Source organism: Ceratotherium simum, chromosome 6 (genome assembly GCF_057802395.1).
Source record: "Ceratotherium simum simum isolate JZ-2026a chromosome 6, ASM5780239v1, whole genome shotgun sequence".
Taxonomy (NCBI): domain Eukaryota; kingdom Metazoa; phylum Chordata; class Mammalia; order Perissodactyla; family Rhinocerotidae; genus Ceratotherium; species Ceratotherium simum.
In genome coordinates this window covers 40070622-40083874 of record NC_141905.1, presented here as the reverse complement: position 1 = coordinate 40083874, position 13253 = coordinate 40070622, and the positions used below count along the sequence as shown (strand labels likewise).

General features: G+C 39.9%; 1 long non-coding RNA gene across 1 annotated transcript in view; it reads left to right on the top strand.

Moving 5' to 3' along the window:
- Nucleotides 1–13253, top strand: part of LOC147916845 (uncharacterized) — an 81070-nt gene that overhangs the window by 14442 nt on the left and 53375 nt on the right. The gene's annotated exons all lie outside the window — the stretch shown is intronic.

Below are 13253 nucleotides of genomic sequence, written 5' to 3'. Positions count from 1 at the left end.
GCTATAAATGTGATTTATAATGTGTTAAATGTGGTAGGATTTAGGGCAAACTTTAGGGGTGATGACTAGAGAAGACCCTCTGAAGAGTAACATTTGAGCAGAAACCTGAAAGAGAAGGAGTTGATTATGTCAGGATCCATGGAAGAAGGAAGAGCAAATGCCAGAGAGGGTGAACTTGATATGTTCAAGAGAGGTGAATAAGGTCCTTCTGGCTGGAGTGGACTGAAGCTAGGGGGAGAAGGTGGGCAGGGGCCAGACCAAGAGGGACCTTGTGGGCCAGGCAGGGACTTTATATTTTATTTTAATTGCAGGGGAGGATTTTAAATAGGTAAATTGTGTGATTAGACTCATGTTCTTTATCTGGGTTGTCCAATATGGTAGCCGCTAGCCTCATGTGGCTATTCAAATTTAAATTAAGTAAAATTAACTAAAATTTAGTTCTTCGATTGCACCAGACACGTTTCAAATAGCTATACACGTGGCTAGTGGCAATCATATTGGACAGTGTAGATAAGGAACACTTCCATCATTGCAGAAAGTTCTGGTGGGCAGTATTGTTCTAGAGAGAGTGGAAGCAGGGAGACCAGTTAGGAGGCTACTGTTCTAGTTCAAGTGAGAGACATTGATAGCTTAGATTAGGGGCTGTAACAGTAGAGATGGTGAAAAGTGGTCGTACTTAGGGTAGTGTTTGAAGGCAAAGTCAAACAGGATTTGCTGGTGAATTGTTTATGAGAGAATGAAAGAAAGAGATGAATTAGTTATGTTTGCAGGTCTACTTTGGGAGAGGTAGGATTAGAAATGTTTACATTCAGGAGAAATAGATCTCTTTTCTCTCAATGAGATGGAACTCATCCTTCACCTGTAAGACAGCAAGAATCTTTAAAAATCACTGAGATACATACATGACCAAAAAAAAGCCTGCAGGAGTTGGTGGGGGAACTGCTGAATTTGGGCAGTTGTAAATACCTGTGATTGACAGGTCAGCGGGGTCTATCACTAAAGTAATGGAAATCATTCTCAGGGAATTTTGGTCACTGCTGACTCAGGTGCATGGGTATCCTGCAAATCTCATTTCTGATTTCAAAGAGAAGATCATCTTTTTCAAGTCTCCTCCAAGGAAACTATTTTCTTTGCCATTAAAAAAATTATTTTGTTGAGCTGGCCCGGCGGCGTAGTGGTTAAGTGCACGCACTCTGCTGCTGGTGGCTTGGGTTCGGATCCCGGGCGCGCACCACTGCACCACTTGTCAGGCCATGCTGTGGCAGCGTCCCATATAAAGTGGAGGAAGATGGGCACAGATGTTAATCCCAGGGCCAGTCTTCCTCAGCAAAAATAGGAGGATTGGCATGGATGTTAGCTCATGGCTGATCTTCCTCACAAAAATTAAAAAAAAAATTATTTTGTTTACTTTTTCTCAAGATGACAAGTTCAGCCTCACACTGCAGGTACTGAAGGTCATTGACAGGAAAGACTTGGGCACTGGGAGGCTGATTATGCACTTTGATGGGAAATCAGTAATTTGAAAACTGTAGGAGCAAATATTCTAGTGTGGTTCCTTGTTCCTGTTCATTAAGAGATTTGTTTTCAGAGAATAGGTCTGCACTGGAGAAGGATTCACAAGGTCAAGTCTTGTGAATCCTTCTTGTGACTTGACCTTGTGAATGCTCAGTTGACTCCTTAAGGACTCTGTGATAGATAAGCCATTTACCATCTCTGGTCCTTCATTTCCTCACCTATGAAATGAGATTAGAAATGCTTGCTCTGTCTGCTTTATATAAATATTATGAGCTTTAAATTAGGTGGAGATAATCATGATAACACCACTTGACATTATTAAGTACTTATTATGTGCCAGGCACGGTTCTAAGCAGTGTGATGAAGCTAAGATAGACACTGTGCTAAACTTAGTGGCTTAACACAACAACTATTTTGGGGCTGGCCCGGTGGTGTAGTGGTTAAGTTCACGCACTCTGCTTTGGCAGCCCAGGGTCCACCAGTTCAGATCCTGGGCGTGGACCTACTCACCGCTCATCAAGCCATGCTGAGGCAGCGTCCCTCATAGAAGAGCTACGGCTCTACAACTGTGATACACAACTATGTACTGGGGCTTTGGGGAGAAAAAAGAAAAAGAGGAAGATTGGCAACAGATGTTAGCACAGGGCCAATCTTCCTCAAAAAAAAAAAGTCGAAAAAAAACCTAAAACAAACAAACAACAAAAACCAACAACTATTTTATTTACTCACAATTCTGTGAGTCAACAATTTGGGCTGGACTCAGCTGGATGGTTTTTCTGCTTTTCTTGCCTGTGGTTGTGCATGTGGCTGCAAATTATCTGGCAGCTCTGATGGCCTAACTTGTCCCCTCTCAAATGTTTGGCAGTTGGTGGTAGCTGTTAACTGATTGGTCTAAGGGGCCTCAGCTGGGACAGCTTGTGTCTCCTCCATTGACCTCTCATCCTCTAGTAGGCTAGACCAGGCTTCTTTACATGGGAGTTTCAGGGCAGAATTCCAAGAGATGAGAGCAGAAGCTGCAAGGCTGATCGAATTCTAGGCTTGGAAGTCCCACATATCACTTCCACCACATTCTGTTGGTCAAAGTGAATCACAGGCACAATCCAGATCCAAGGGTAGGGGGATAAACTCTACCCGTTTATGGGAGGAGTGGAAAAATCACATTGCAAATGGGCAGGCATGCAAGGTTAGGAGGAGTTACCGTAGTTATCTTTGCGAACAATCTACCATACTTGTCAACATACAATCTCATCTAATCTGCATAGCAACCTTATTATCCTCATTTGACAGATGAGGAACCTGAGGCACCACGAGGTTGAATAACTTGCTCAAAGTCAGAGATCATGCTCTTTTTTTATGGTCTTCAAAATGGAAATCACATTATGATAGATTACTTGTGTTTGCCTGTGTCCAGTTCTCTCTTTCTGGGACACATGATAGACTACAATTCCTATCCCTTGTAGTTTAAGTGGGGTCGTGTAACTAGTTCTGGGCCAGTGGAAGCATTTAACAGCAGGTGTAAATTCTTCATTTCTTTCATCCCTTACCTCTGTGACCCTAGAAACCAAGGGTTGAAATGGTGGAACTATAAGATAGAAGTAGATTCGAGTGCTAAGTTACCGTTCAAAAGGAAGCTGCCTTGTAGAGCTGCCAGACCTACAGCAGAAAAGAAAGAAAATTGCATGTGTTAAGCCACTGAGATTTTGGGGTTTGTTATTGCAGTGAAGCCAATTCTCTCCTGACTAATACAAACCTCACTGTATTTTTCTACTTATAAAGTGAATCCATAATCTTCTAAAAATTTTAATTAAACAGGAAAGAAAAATTTAAAAATCACTCCAAATAACTACTACTCAGGGTCAACAATTCTTAATCCTTTGGTGAATATGAGTCTAGATAATTCTCTTTGTATAAAAATACGCAATTTATATAAATAGGTTCACACTCTCCAAATTTCCTGGTAGCGTCCTTTTGTTATCAAACAATATAGTTTCAAAATTGTTCTTGGTTAAGTAATAGAAGCCTATATCGGAAGCTCTTTGAAATATACCATATACAAAAGGAAGGTTTTTGAGAACATACAGTATAGGGGTTAAGACTATAGGTTCTACATCCGAGTGCCGGAGTTCAAATCCTCACCCTGTCACTGACTTGGAGAAAGTTAGATGATCTTTCAGTGCCTCAATTTCTTCAACTGTGAAAGGAGGATAATAATAGTACTTACTTCACAGTGAGGATTAAATAAAATAAGGTTTGTAAAACACTTTGCACAGTACTTGGCATGTAGTAAACACTCAATAAATGTTAGCTATGATACCAGGGTAACAAATTTACACATTCCACCGGGATATGCAAAGAAAATGTAGCTTCTTTACTTCCTATGAGAGATCTTTCTCATGACGCCCTGCTAGACAGGAGGGGGCTGCTCTTGGAGGTGGAAGAAACCACGTTACCTTCTGGTTTTAAAAGACTTCCAAGGAAATATTTAGTCAGTCAAAAGTCCATCTTCATAATGGGGCTACTGCCCTCTTCCCTTATAATTTTTTCCCAAGGATGGTCTAAAGAGAATCTGTCTTCCTCCTGTGCATCTGTTCTGCTCTCACGCTACTACCACACTCAACAACATTTCTGACAACAGATGTGTGGGGGTTTTCCCCCACCAAGCAATTCTATGCAGCACCAGCTGGGTGTCCTACAACGTAACTCATTTCTGACACTATTTGCTTGGAGACAGCGTTAGAGCCCACAGGTTAAGGGCACAGTCCCACAAGACTGTCCCCACCCTACTTCAGATGCCAGTTGAAAGTCCAGGTTGTCACCTGTGCTCCTGACTCATCATCGGCTATATATCAGAGGTTCCCATAGCCCCCTCCTTGAGGTTTGATTAATTTGCTAGAGTGGCACACAGAACCGAGGAAAACAGTTTACTCACTGTTTGCCAGTTTATTATAAAAGAATAGGAGAAAGGATACAGATGAACATCCAGATGGAAGAGATGTATGTATAGGGCAAGGTATGTGGGAAGGGGCAGGGAGCTTCATGCCCTCTGCAGCCCTCCATGTGTTCACCAACGTGAAGCTCTCTGAACCCCATACTTTGGGATTTTTATGGAGGCTTCATCAAGTAGGCATGATGGATCATTAACTCCATTTTCAGCTCTTCTCCCCTCTCTGGAGAATGGGGGGTGGGGCTGAAAATTCCAAGCTTCTAATCATGGCTTAGTCTTTCTGGTGATCAGCCCCCATCCAGGAGCCACCAAGAGTCACCTCATTAGAACAAAAAACACTGCTATCACCCAGGAAATTCCAAGGGATTTAGGAGCACTGTGTCAGGAACCAGGGACAGAGACCAGTATATGTGTTTTCTATTATCTCACAGATGGTTTCTCTGTATGGGGAAAAAGGTCTCCTGGGGACAGAGGAAGTTTACATGTTATTTCTCTTAACTTGTCTTGCCATGGGATGGATGGTTTAGTTTGCATTGGCATCCATTGCAGGAAAACTAGTTTCCTTTGCTCTTTTGGTGAACAGTGTTATCCACTGCTGTCGGTTGGTGAGTTGACATTGCCTCCAGCCATTGAAGGTCTTGACCTTGCAGGCCTCCTTTTCCCTACTCCAGAACTCTGCAAGTCCAGTGGTCCTTCCAGCCTCTCCCTAGACCCTTACCAGGGCACACAGGAACTTTCTAGATTCTTTGCACACCATGCACAGACCATAGGGAGCAAAGAGCACTGCCTCTCCTACTTTTGCTCAACCCATCCACCTTAACCCTTTGCCAGAGATTGGCAGAGTCCCTTGCATAGAGGTCTCATTCCAGCTTTCCAAACGGGGAGTGAGTCAAAAACTTCTCTGATTTTGGCTTTTTATTCAAACCTATGTAACAATCCCCTGCCCTCCAGGCCAAAGTCAGTTCACATGTCAGACAGCTTACTAGCCCCCACCCCTTGTCCATGATTTCCAGGTGCTGATTGGGACGGGCTTTCTCTTTCATCTTCTTGTCTACAGGGACTTTGCTTATACCACTAAGCCTCATCACTCAACTTCAATGACAGAGAGGTAAGATCTCTATGTGATAAAGATACTATATGGCTCTTGATATGAGAGCTACAAGTCACTTAGGAACTAGAGTTAACTATGAATACAAATATATTTATTTAGTATTCTCAAATATTGCCCTATTATAATATCATCATCATTATCATTATGTAGGAGGGGCTTCTTTCTCCCTCAATGCCTTCCACCTTTCTCATGGACTTACACTGCCTGCCAAGTTCTGGAATTGTAGCAGCTTTGCCTGTTAGAAGACATTCGGAAGGCAGTCCACCTGCCGTTTGCCTAGAATGCAGGAAATAAGCATCATACCATATGGGCTCTTTAACACCCACCCGCATGGCCCGAGACACAAACAGCAGATCTTCTGGTAACTGTGAGCCAGGCACCGCTGGGGTGGCTGCTTCGTTTGAGAATGACACATTTAAAAAATCTTCATAATTATACTTTTATCCCAGTGATACAAAATTAATTTTTGGTCTTTCTATTGTCTATAAACTGACCCACGATCTCTCTCCCTCTCTCTCTGATTGTCCATTCTACACATAGCCTACAAATGAACAATAAATGTTTATATCAGCAGCAGCTGCCTCAATAACGTTCTCAATCAGCAATGTTAACCATATATAGATTGAATAAAAAACCTGTTTAGGTGTGAGGTCAGGGGGTGCCACTCAGACCTCTCCTAACTGTGTACTAAAGCCCTGAATATCACACTTTGGCATTTATTTCTTTGAATTAAGACACGGTCTTTGTACCTTTATATGGATTTACCAGACCATATAAGATCCCAAGGGGTCTGGATGAATCTTACTTTTAACAAGCACTCCAGGTAATTAATATGATTAACTTCAACTACAATTCTTTCTTGGTGACTGCATATTATCTAAAAACAAAAACAAAACCTGTTCTTCATTTGCTTCCTCTTTAAGGTTAAATTATCCCAAGTGAGTCCAATTAAGGAGACTTTATGTGTATCTCTTTAAGCTGTGGCCATAAAGATCCAACAAGGTTCTATGGCATTTTTGAGCTCTTTTCCCTGACTTCATTTTATCTGAAGTTTTGTAAGACCTGTGTCTTGGGGCAGAGCTACAGAACTACAGCATGACTCTTGGTTTTCATTTAAGACTAGGAGGTCATTCTGGAAATCAGTATGTGCCTGCCCTCACTCATTTATTAAGCACACAGATAGGAGTGTGAGGGAGTCAAAGCCTGGAACTTGCCCCTTCTCCTCGCCCTCCTCTCCCAGGTGAGATGTATTTTGCTGGTCCCCCCTTCTCGCCCCCCCATTGCTGGGATGGCTGAACATTTTCTGAGAGACTTGCAGAAAACAGCCAGATAGGATTTATCTCATTTCTTTTGAATTTCTTTTGAACTGGTGAGGACTGTATTGAGAACTAGAGTTAGGCTATTTCTAACCTCAGGGGAGTCAATTCCACACTGTCTGAGTTGATGGGGAACATTGATATTGACTTTCAATGGAGGGAAACGAATGTAAATACCAGTGCTGTAGAAAAGTGCTTCGGTTCAAAAACATGTGAGTATTGACGTTCCTTTCTTACCTGTATGTTTTTGTCTATCTTTGGTTAACGTCGGCTATTCTTTCAAATCCTGTTTGCTCTGCAGTTTTTTGGTTACTGTGGTATGAAAGATTAAAATGGTGACTGGAAAAAAAGTGTCTAGCTTATTGGGCTGCTAGGAATACCTTTGGCATGCAGTTTCTTTAAAATAGGAGTTTCTAATCTCATGATACTAAGCCAAGTCTTGGGGTCATCAGAAAAGGGGAGTGCGTGTGTGGGACTATGTATGTGCATGCAGCCTGGGGACGTTGCATTAGCTCTAGACTGGTAGAGACCAGAGGAAGAAGGGAGGGACTGGCAAAGATCTTTAAAATGATAGATGCTATAAAGTGCAAAGAGCCATCTCTTGTTTAAGATCTCCCTGCCTCCTCAGCTTTGTCATTCTCCATCACAGTTCCTTGTGTGTTCCTATGGGGACTTAACACAATTTTCTATTATTACATTAATTATATATCTATTATTACATTAATTACATTTATAGTTTAATTAATTACATTCATTATATTTATTCTGTTTATTCATTTGCCCCTCTTGTTCCACCTCTGAAAATGTATGTTTTCGGAGGGCAAGAACTTTACTTGTCTTTATTCACCACTGAATTTCTAATGCCTAATAGGTGCTCAATAAAAATTTGTTGAATGAATGAAGAGTTGAATGCACTAAGCACTTCACTTGCTTATCTCTCAATAATCTACGTTCTAGAAAAATTTGGACTAGAAACAGTCTTTTTTAACCAGCTTTTTTTGCTGTTATACATACTTAACAACAAAAACCTTTGGGTGAATAATTTAAATCCAAGAGTTTAGGGTATGGCATTTGGAATATGATCACCATATCACTAGATATGTGGCACCATTCCATTACTTTTATGAAGACTACATACGTTTCTCTGATAAACAAGTGAAGGGGAACAAAATTTGCCACCCCAAAATATCTCTTTAACATGAGGGTTATTTAAGTCTGATTATTTTTAAGAAACAAAAGACTCGGAAAGTTTTTTCTTGTTACCTCCCCCTTAATTGCCTAAAAGAATTCAGATAAAAAAACCTGCCTCAGGAAGCAAGCTATCACCTTAGCATTAGACAGGGAAGAACATAGAAAAGCCTGTTTGTTGGGCTCCCTCTGTGTTCTTCTTTGTCTGTGTGGCCAAACACTTGTTTTCCAAATGTTTGTTCTTTTTCATCTACCTGTGAATTGCCTTCCTTCCCTTTGAAGTCCCTGGCTATCCCCAACTCCAACATTTTATTTTGTCTTTAGCTGAAGATGGTATTTAAGGTGGTGGCTTCAGCCATTTTGGCGAGTTACTTAGCTTTCCTGGGTCTCGCCTGTATACGTGTTATTCAACTTTGATTTTCTCCTATTAATCTCTCATGTCAATTTAATTCTTAGACCAGCCAGAAGTACTTAGAAGGGTGAAGGAAAATGTCTTCCTTCCCTACACAAGCAAGGAGTTGATAGACCAAGCAACTTGGTCTATCAAGTTTGCATCCAATCTATTTTAGGACTGCTAGTCTCTGCAATCTGACCACAACTGTTTAAATGTGTCTGTCATTTCAGTCTTCATTGTCCTAAGGCTAGCCCAGGCCTGCTTCTCCTTCTTGGCAGAATTCCAAAGTTAAAAATTGTTCCAGAGTCCACATCAAGGGCCGCATAACCCACCTTACCCTGTTACTGTTTCCTGCATACAGCATCCTGGAGCTTTACAGTTGAATACTTGTCTTAAAGAAAGGTTCAGACCTTGGAACAGGGAAGGTAAATGCATCAAGCGTCAGAAAAATATGGGCTATTTTTGGACGAGATTGGTTCATAAATTTTAATCCCGCTTCTCAGTGACTCTGTAAAACCTCTCAAAGGAAATCTCTAGGTTTTGCCCTGTCTGACTTTTCTCCTCTGTTACTTACAGTTTTGTCTTTTATGAGTAAACCCCCTTTTTGGTGGAATATAAAATGACAAATCTGCATCCTTGTTTTAATGCTCTGTGAAACCAAACTTCTTAATGGTAGGATAGCATGTCCACGCAAGATGTCATTCTCCTCTGTAAGTTACAGTGTCTAAAAGAGGGAAAGGAATTATAAATAGTGTACGTTAATAATGTTCATTTTTCAAGATATTTAGAAATAGAAAATTTACATACTTGCAAGCTTTTATTTTTATTTCCTTTCTTAGGTCTTAATTATTCTCTTTCTGAAATTCAGAAATTATATGGTGTCCACTAAGAGGTAATACATTATACCTATTATATTTGAAAAAGAAAAATAAGAAGATAGTACCAAAGACAAGATCTGCTGCATTATGAGTGAAACATCCATACACATAAACCCACATTTGGCTGGTGGGGGGGTGACCCAGGAAAATTCTTTTGAGAACGAATTTTACACAAGACACAGCAAGAGCTTTTCACAGATTTTTGACCCAATAACCTCACTTTTCACTGTAGCACTATTCATAATATTGGGCAAAAAAATTAAAATGTCCAACAACTGGAGAATATAAATTATGTAGATGATGTAAATTATATATCTATTGGAAAGAATAGGTAGAATTATTAAATTATGCTTATGTATATAGGTAATTATATTATATTTATAGCTATTAAATTACATTTCTAAAGATCAGGCATGGAAAAAAGCTTTTTATTTTTTAATATAAGTGAAAAAACAAAAAGACAAAGTTATGTCACTGTGATTCCACCTGTGGAAAAATATGAATATATTAGATGCAACCTGGAAGGAAATGTTTGTTTTAGGAAGGTAGAATTAAGTGTGTTTTTTTAAATGTTTCTTTTTCCCTTGTAATAAAATGGAAAAAAAATCTTAAAAGATCCGGGAGGGTCATGTAATTTCTAGGAAATGACTACACAAACTACGTTGAAATAAAATTGGCAAAAACCTTAACTAAAAATTGGAAATGAAATAAGCAAACAAATGCCCATTTGTTACACAAAATATTTCACTGTTCGACTTCACTTAATCTACCAGTGCAAGTATTTGCAACCCAGCTTTTGTGACCCTCACGATGTATCTCCACTGTTTTTAAAAGCCGTTTAGAAATATTTGGAATTATATTTAGTACTGTTCAAGGTGTATCCAACAACACGGTGAGGAAAACGAGGGCCCAAATCATACAAGTAGTAAGGGGGGCCACACCTGGAAATATACCATTTACCCATCATAGGCCAACTCCAGGGAGAGAAGCTGATATGGGGAACGCTGGAGTATTACTACTGGAGCTGCCCTTGGGAGACAAGGCCCTGAGGCACAGAGGTCAAAACTCTGGGAAACCAAGTGGAGGCAGGCTGAGTGATCAGGGAGGAGACAAGCCAGGAAAAAAACCAGTGAGTCTGAGATTGAAGCTATTTTAGTCGGCGGTCTTGTTTATGAGGAACAAAAATACAATTTAGAGTATATTAAGCACAAAGAGACTATATTGGCTTATGTAACTACAAAGTACATAACTTCTAGGAGGTCAAATGACTTCATCAGGATTTTTTTCCTTCTTCTCTGTTTCTTAATCCATGTTTCAGATCATCTCCTCTGTGTGTTGGCCTCTCTCTTTCCTACTTCAGTTGGCCTTCCTCCAGGGGACAGACTTTGCTATGAATTGTCTCAGGTTTACATCATCCATCTTAGAGACCCCAAGAATAGGAACTCCAGAAGGCTCCTTTCTTGTTCTATTATGGGTGCTAATGGTGGCTGTGAATTGTACTTGCAAGGGAGTTACAAGTCCCTTGCTCAGGATGCTGTGCCTAGGATGGTGACTACCTATGGTGGTTGATGAAGTCAGGGCAACCTTTCTGTCTCAGATAAAAATACTGATATTAAGAATCTTTCATATCATTAGTGAAAAGTTAGCCTGAAAGTAACAGAGTATTATTGTAAAAACTCCCATTAGAGTAGTTGTCTTGTTAAAAAGTTCTGGTTTTTAACCCTGGCCCTCTATAATTATGGAATTTCAGGCAATAAAACAGAGTTCAGTGAATAAACTTGAGATATGTTTGCGAAGACAAGCTATTCTTGTCTCAATTTCTTCCCTTTTATTTTGAAACCTCAGATTCTCTAAAACCTTCAACTTTTTCCTCCCTTCTGCCCCTAGTGGTTCCCATGGCAACAGTAGCTTCCTGGGTTGGAGCTGAGGTAGGGCAGTAGTGTGCGTCTGGGTTATTTGTAAATTGAGTGTTTATAAGGTGGGAACTGTCTGTACTGCATTAGTCATTTGTATCTCAGCTTTTAAGTAGGTCAGTTGTCTCTTCTCTAATGAGGGAGTATTTGTTCTCTTAACATTCTGGCAAGCTTGTCTATTCTCTTCCTCATCCACGTCATCGGATGAGAATGTCCTAGGCTTTTGATCCTCAAGAGGTGTATGGAGTGAAAGGAAACCTTGTGGGTGGAAAAGAGGAACAGGTGGGAGTAGCAAGAGTAGAAGAGAGCCAGGCAAGAGTAGCCTATGTCTGTAAGAATGTTAGTAATTCTGAAATGATTCAATAATGCAGAGTAAACTACGATGACAATGAGCGTTATCCAACCTCAGTCCGGTTCTGTGTGAAAGAACAAGCACTTGGTGGCTCTCCTTACTAAGTTCTTCCCAGCAGACTGTCAGTGGGTCTTGACACCCTCATTGGTTGGTATTCCTTGGGGTTAAGACATGGACAATTTCTTTTTAGAAAGGCAAAAGTACAAGGGTACAGGTCACATCTTATTCATTTTTTTACCTCCTGCACCAGCTCCAGTGGTCAATAAATATTTAGTAAATGACGTGGCAAACATTATCAGCTAAGAATAGTTCACATCCAATATTTTTAGCAGATTAATTCTAGTTCATTAATTTAATCTTTCATTCAGCATATATTTTCTAATGATGAAGATAATAAAAATAACTTTCATTGTGCATGTACCATAAGTTAGGAAATGAGCTAAGTATTTTATGAACAATATCTCAGTCCTCACAACAACCCTATGAGATAGGTACTATTAGTATTACCATTTTACAGGTGAAGAAACCTAAGCTAAAAGAGGTTAAATTAATTTCTCCCTTATCGAATGTGTGATAAATGGTAGAGGCAGTACTTGAATAAAATCCCAATGCTGTTGAGTGTTAGGAGCTAATTCTCCATGGTTATCTTGCATTTTTTTTCTTGTAATTTATTTGTTAAAGAAACTGGGATATTTGTCCTGTAAAATTTCCAGAGTCTGGATTTTGCTGATTGCACCCCTGAAGTATCATTGAATATTTTCACCTTAGTATTTTCTGTAAATTGGTAGTAGTCAGATATAAAAGCTTGATCAGATTTCAGTTCAATTTTTTTGGCACACCTACTGAATAAGTGGTATTGTGTTCTTCCATATGCCTGGAGACATATAATACGATCGTCTCTCTTTTCTATAATATTAGCAGCTATTCGTATTGAATATCCGGTTCAACTAGTTTTTTAGAGGTTGCAGAACAGTGATTTTCTATTATATTGATCGTATATATGTAGTGTGTGTGTGTGTGTGTGTGTGTGTAAACCTCTTTACTTGTTAACTGGAATACTTCTATAAAGAGAAACTTCCCGTCATCCATTATTTGGTTACTTAGCAGTATACTTTGTTTAGAAAGGCAGGATAAATGCTTGATTCTTTCCCTTTGCTTGTACATACATTTTCAAAATAATGAGTTGGTTCCTAAGCATCTTCTGTGGTTATCAATTAATTGTTTTTTATTACAATTATGAACTCATAGATACAAAAATATGTGATGGTATTTAATCCATTGTGGTTCTTCTTTTTATTTATTTATTTATTTTTAAATTAAATTTAATTTTTTGTGTGTGAGGAGATCAGCCCTGTGCTGACATCTGCCAATCCTCCTCTTTTTTTGCTGAGGAAGACTGGCCCTGGGCTAACATCCGTGCCCATCCTCCTCCACTTTATATGGGACACCGCGACAGCATGGCTTGCCAAGCAGTGCATTGGTGTGTGCCTGGGGTCCGAACCTGCGAACCCTGGGCCTCTGCAGTGGAGTGCGCACACTTAACTGCTTGCGCCACCGGGCCGGCCCCAGTTCTTCTTGATGATAAAATCATCTCACTTTTGATCTGTCTGAGCTTCTTCAAGTTTGCTCCTGAGTCATTCGA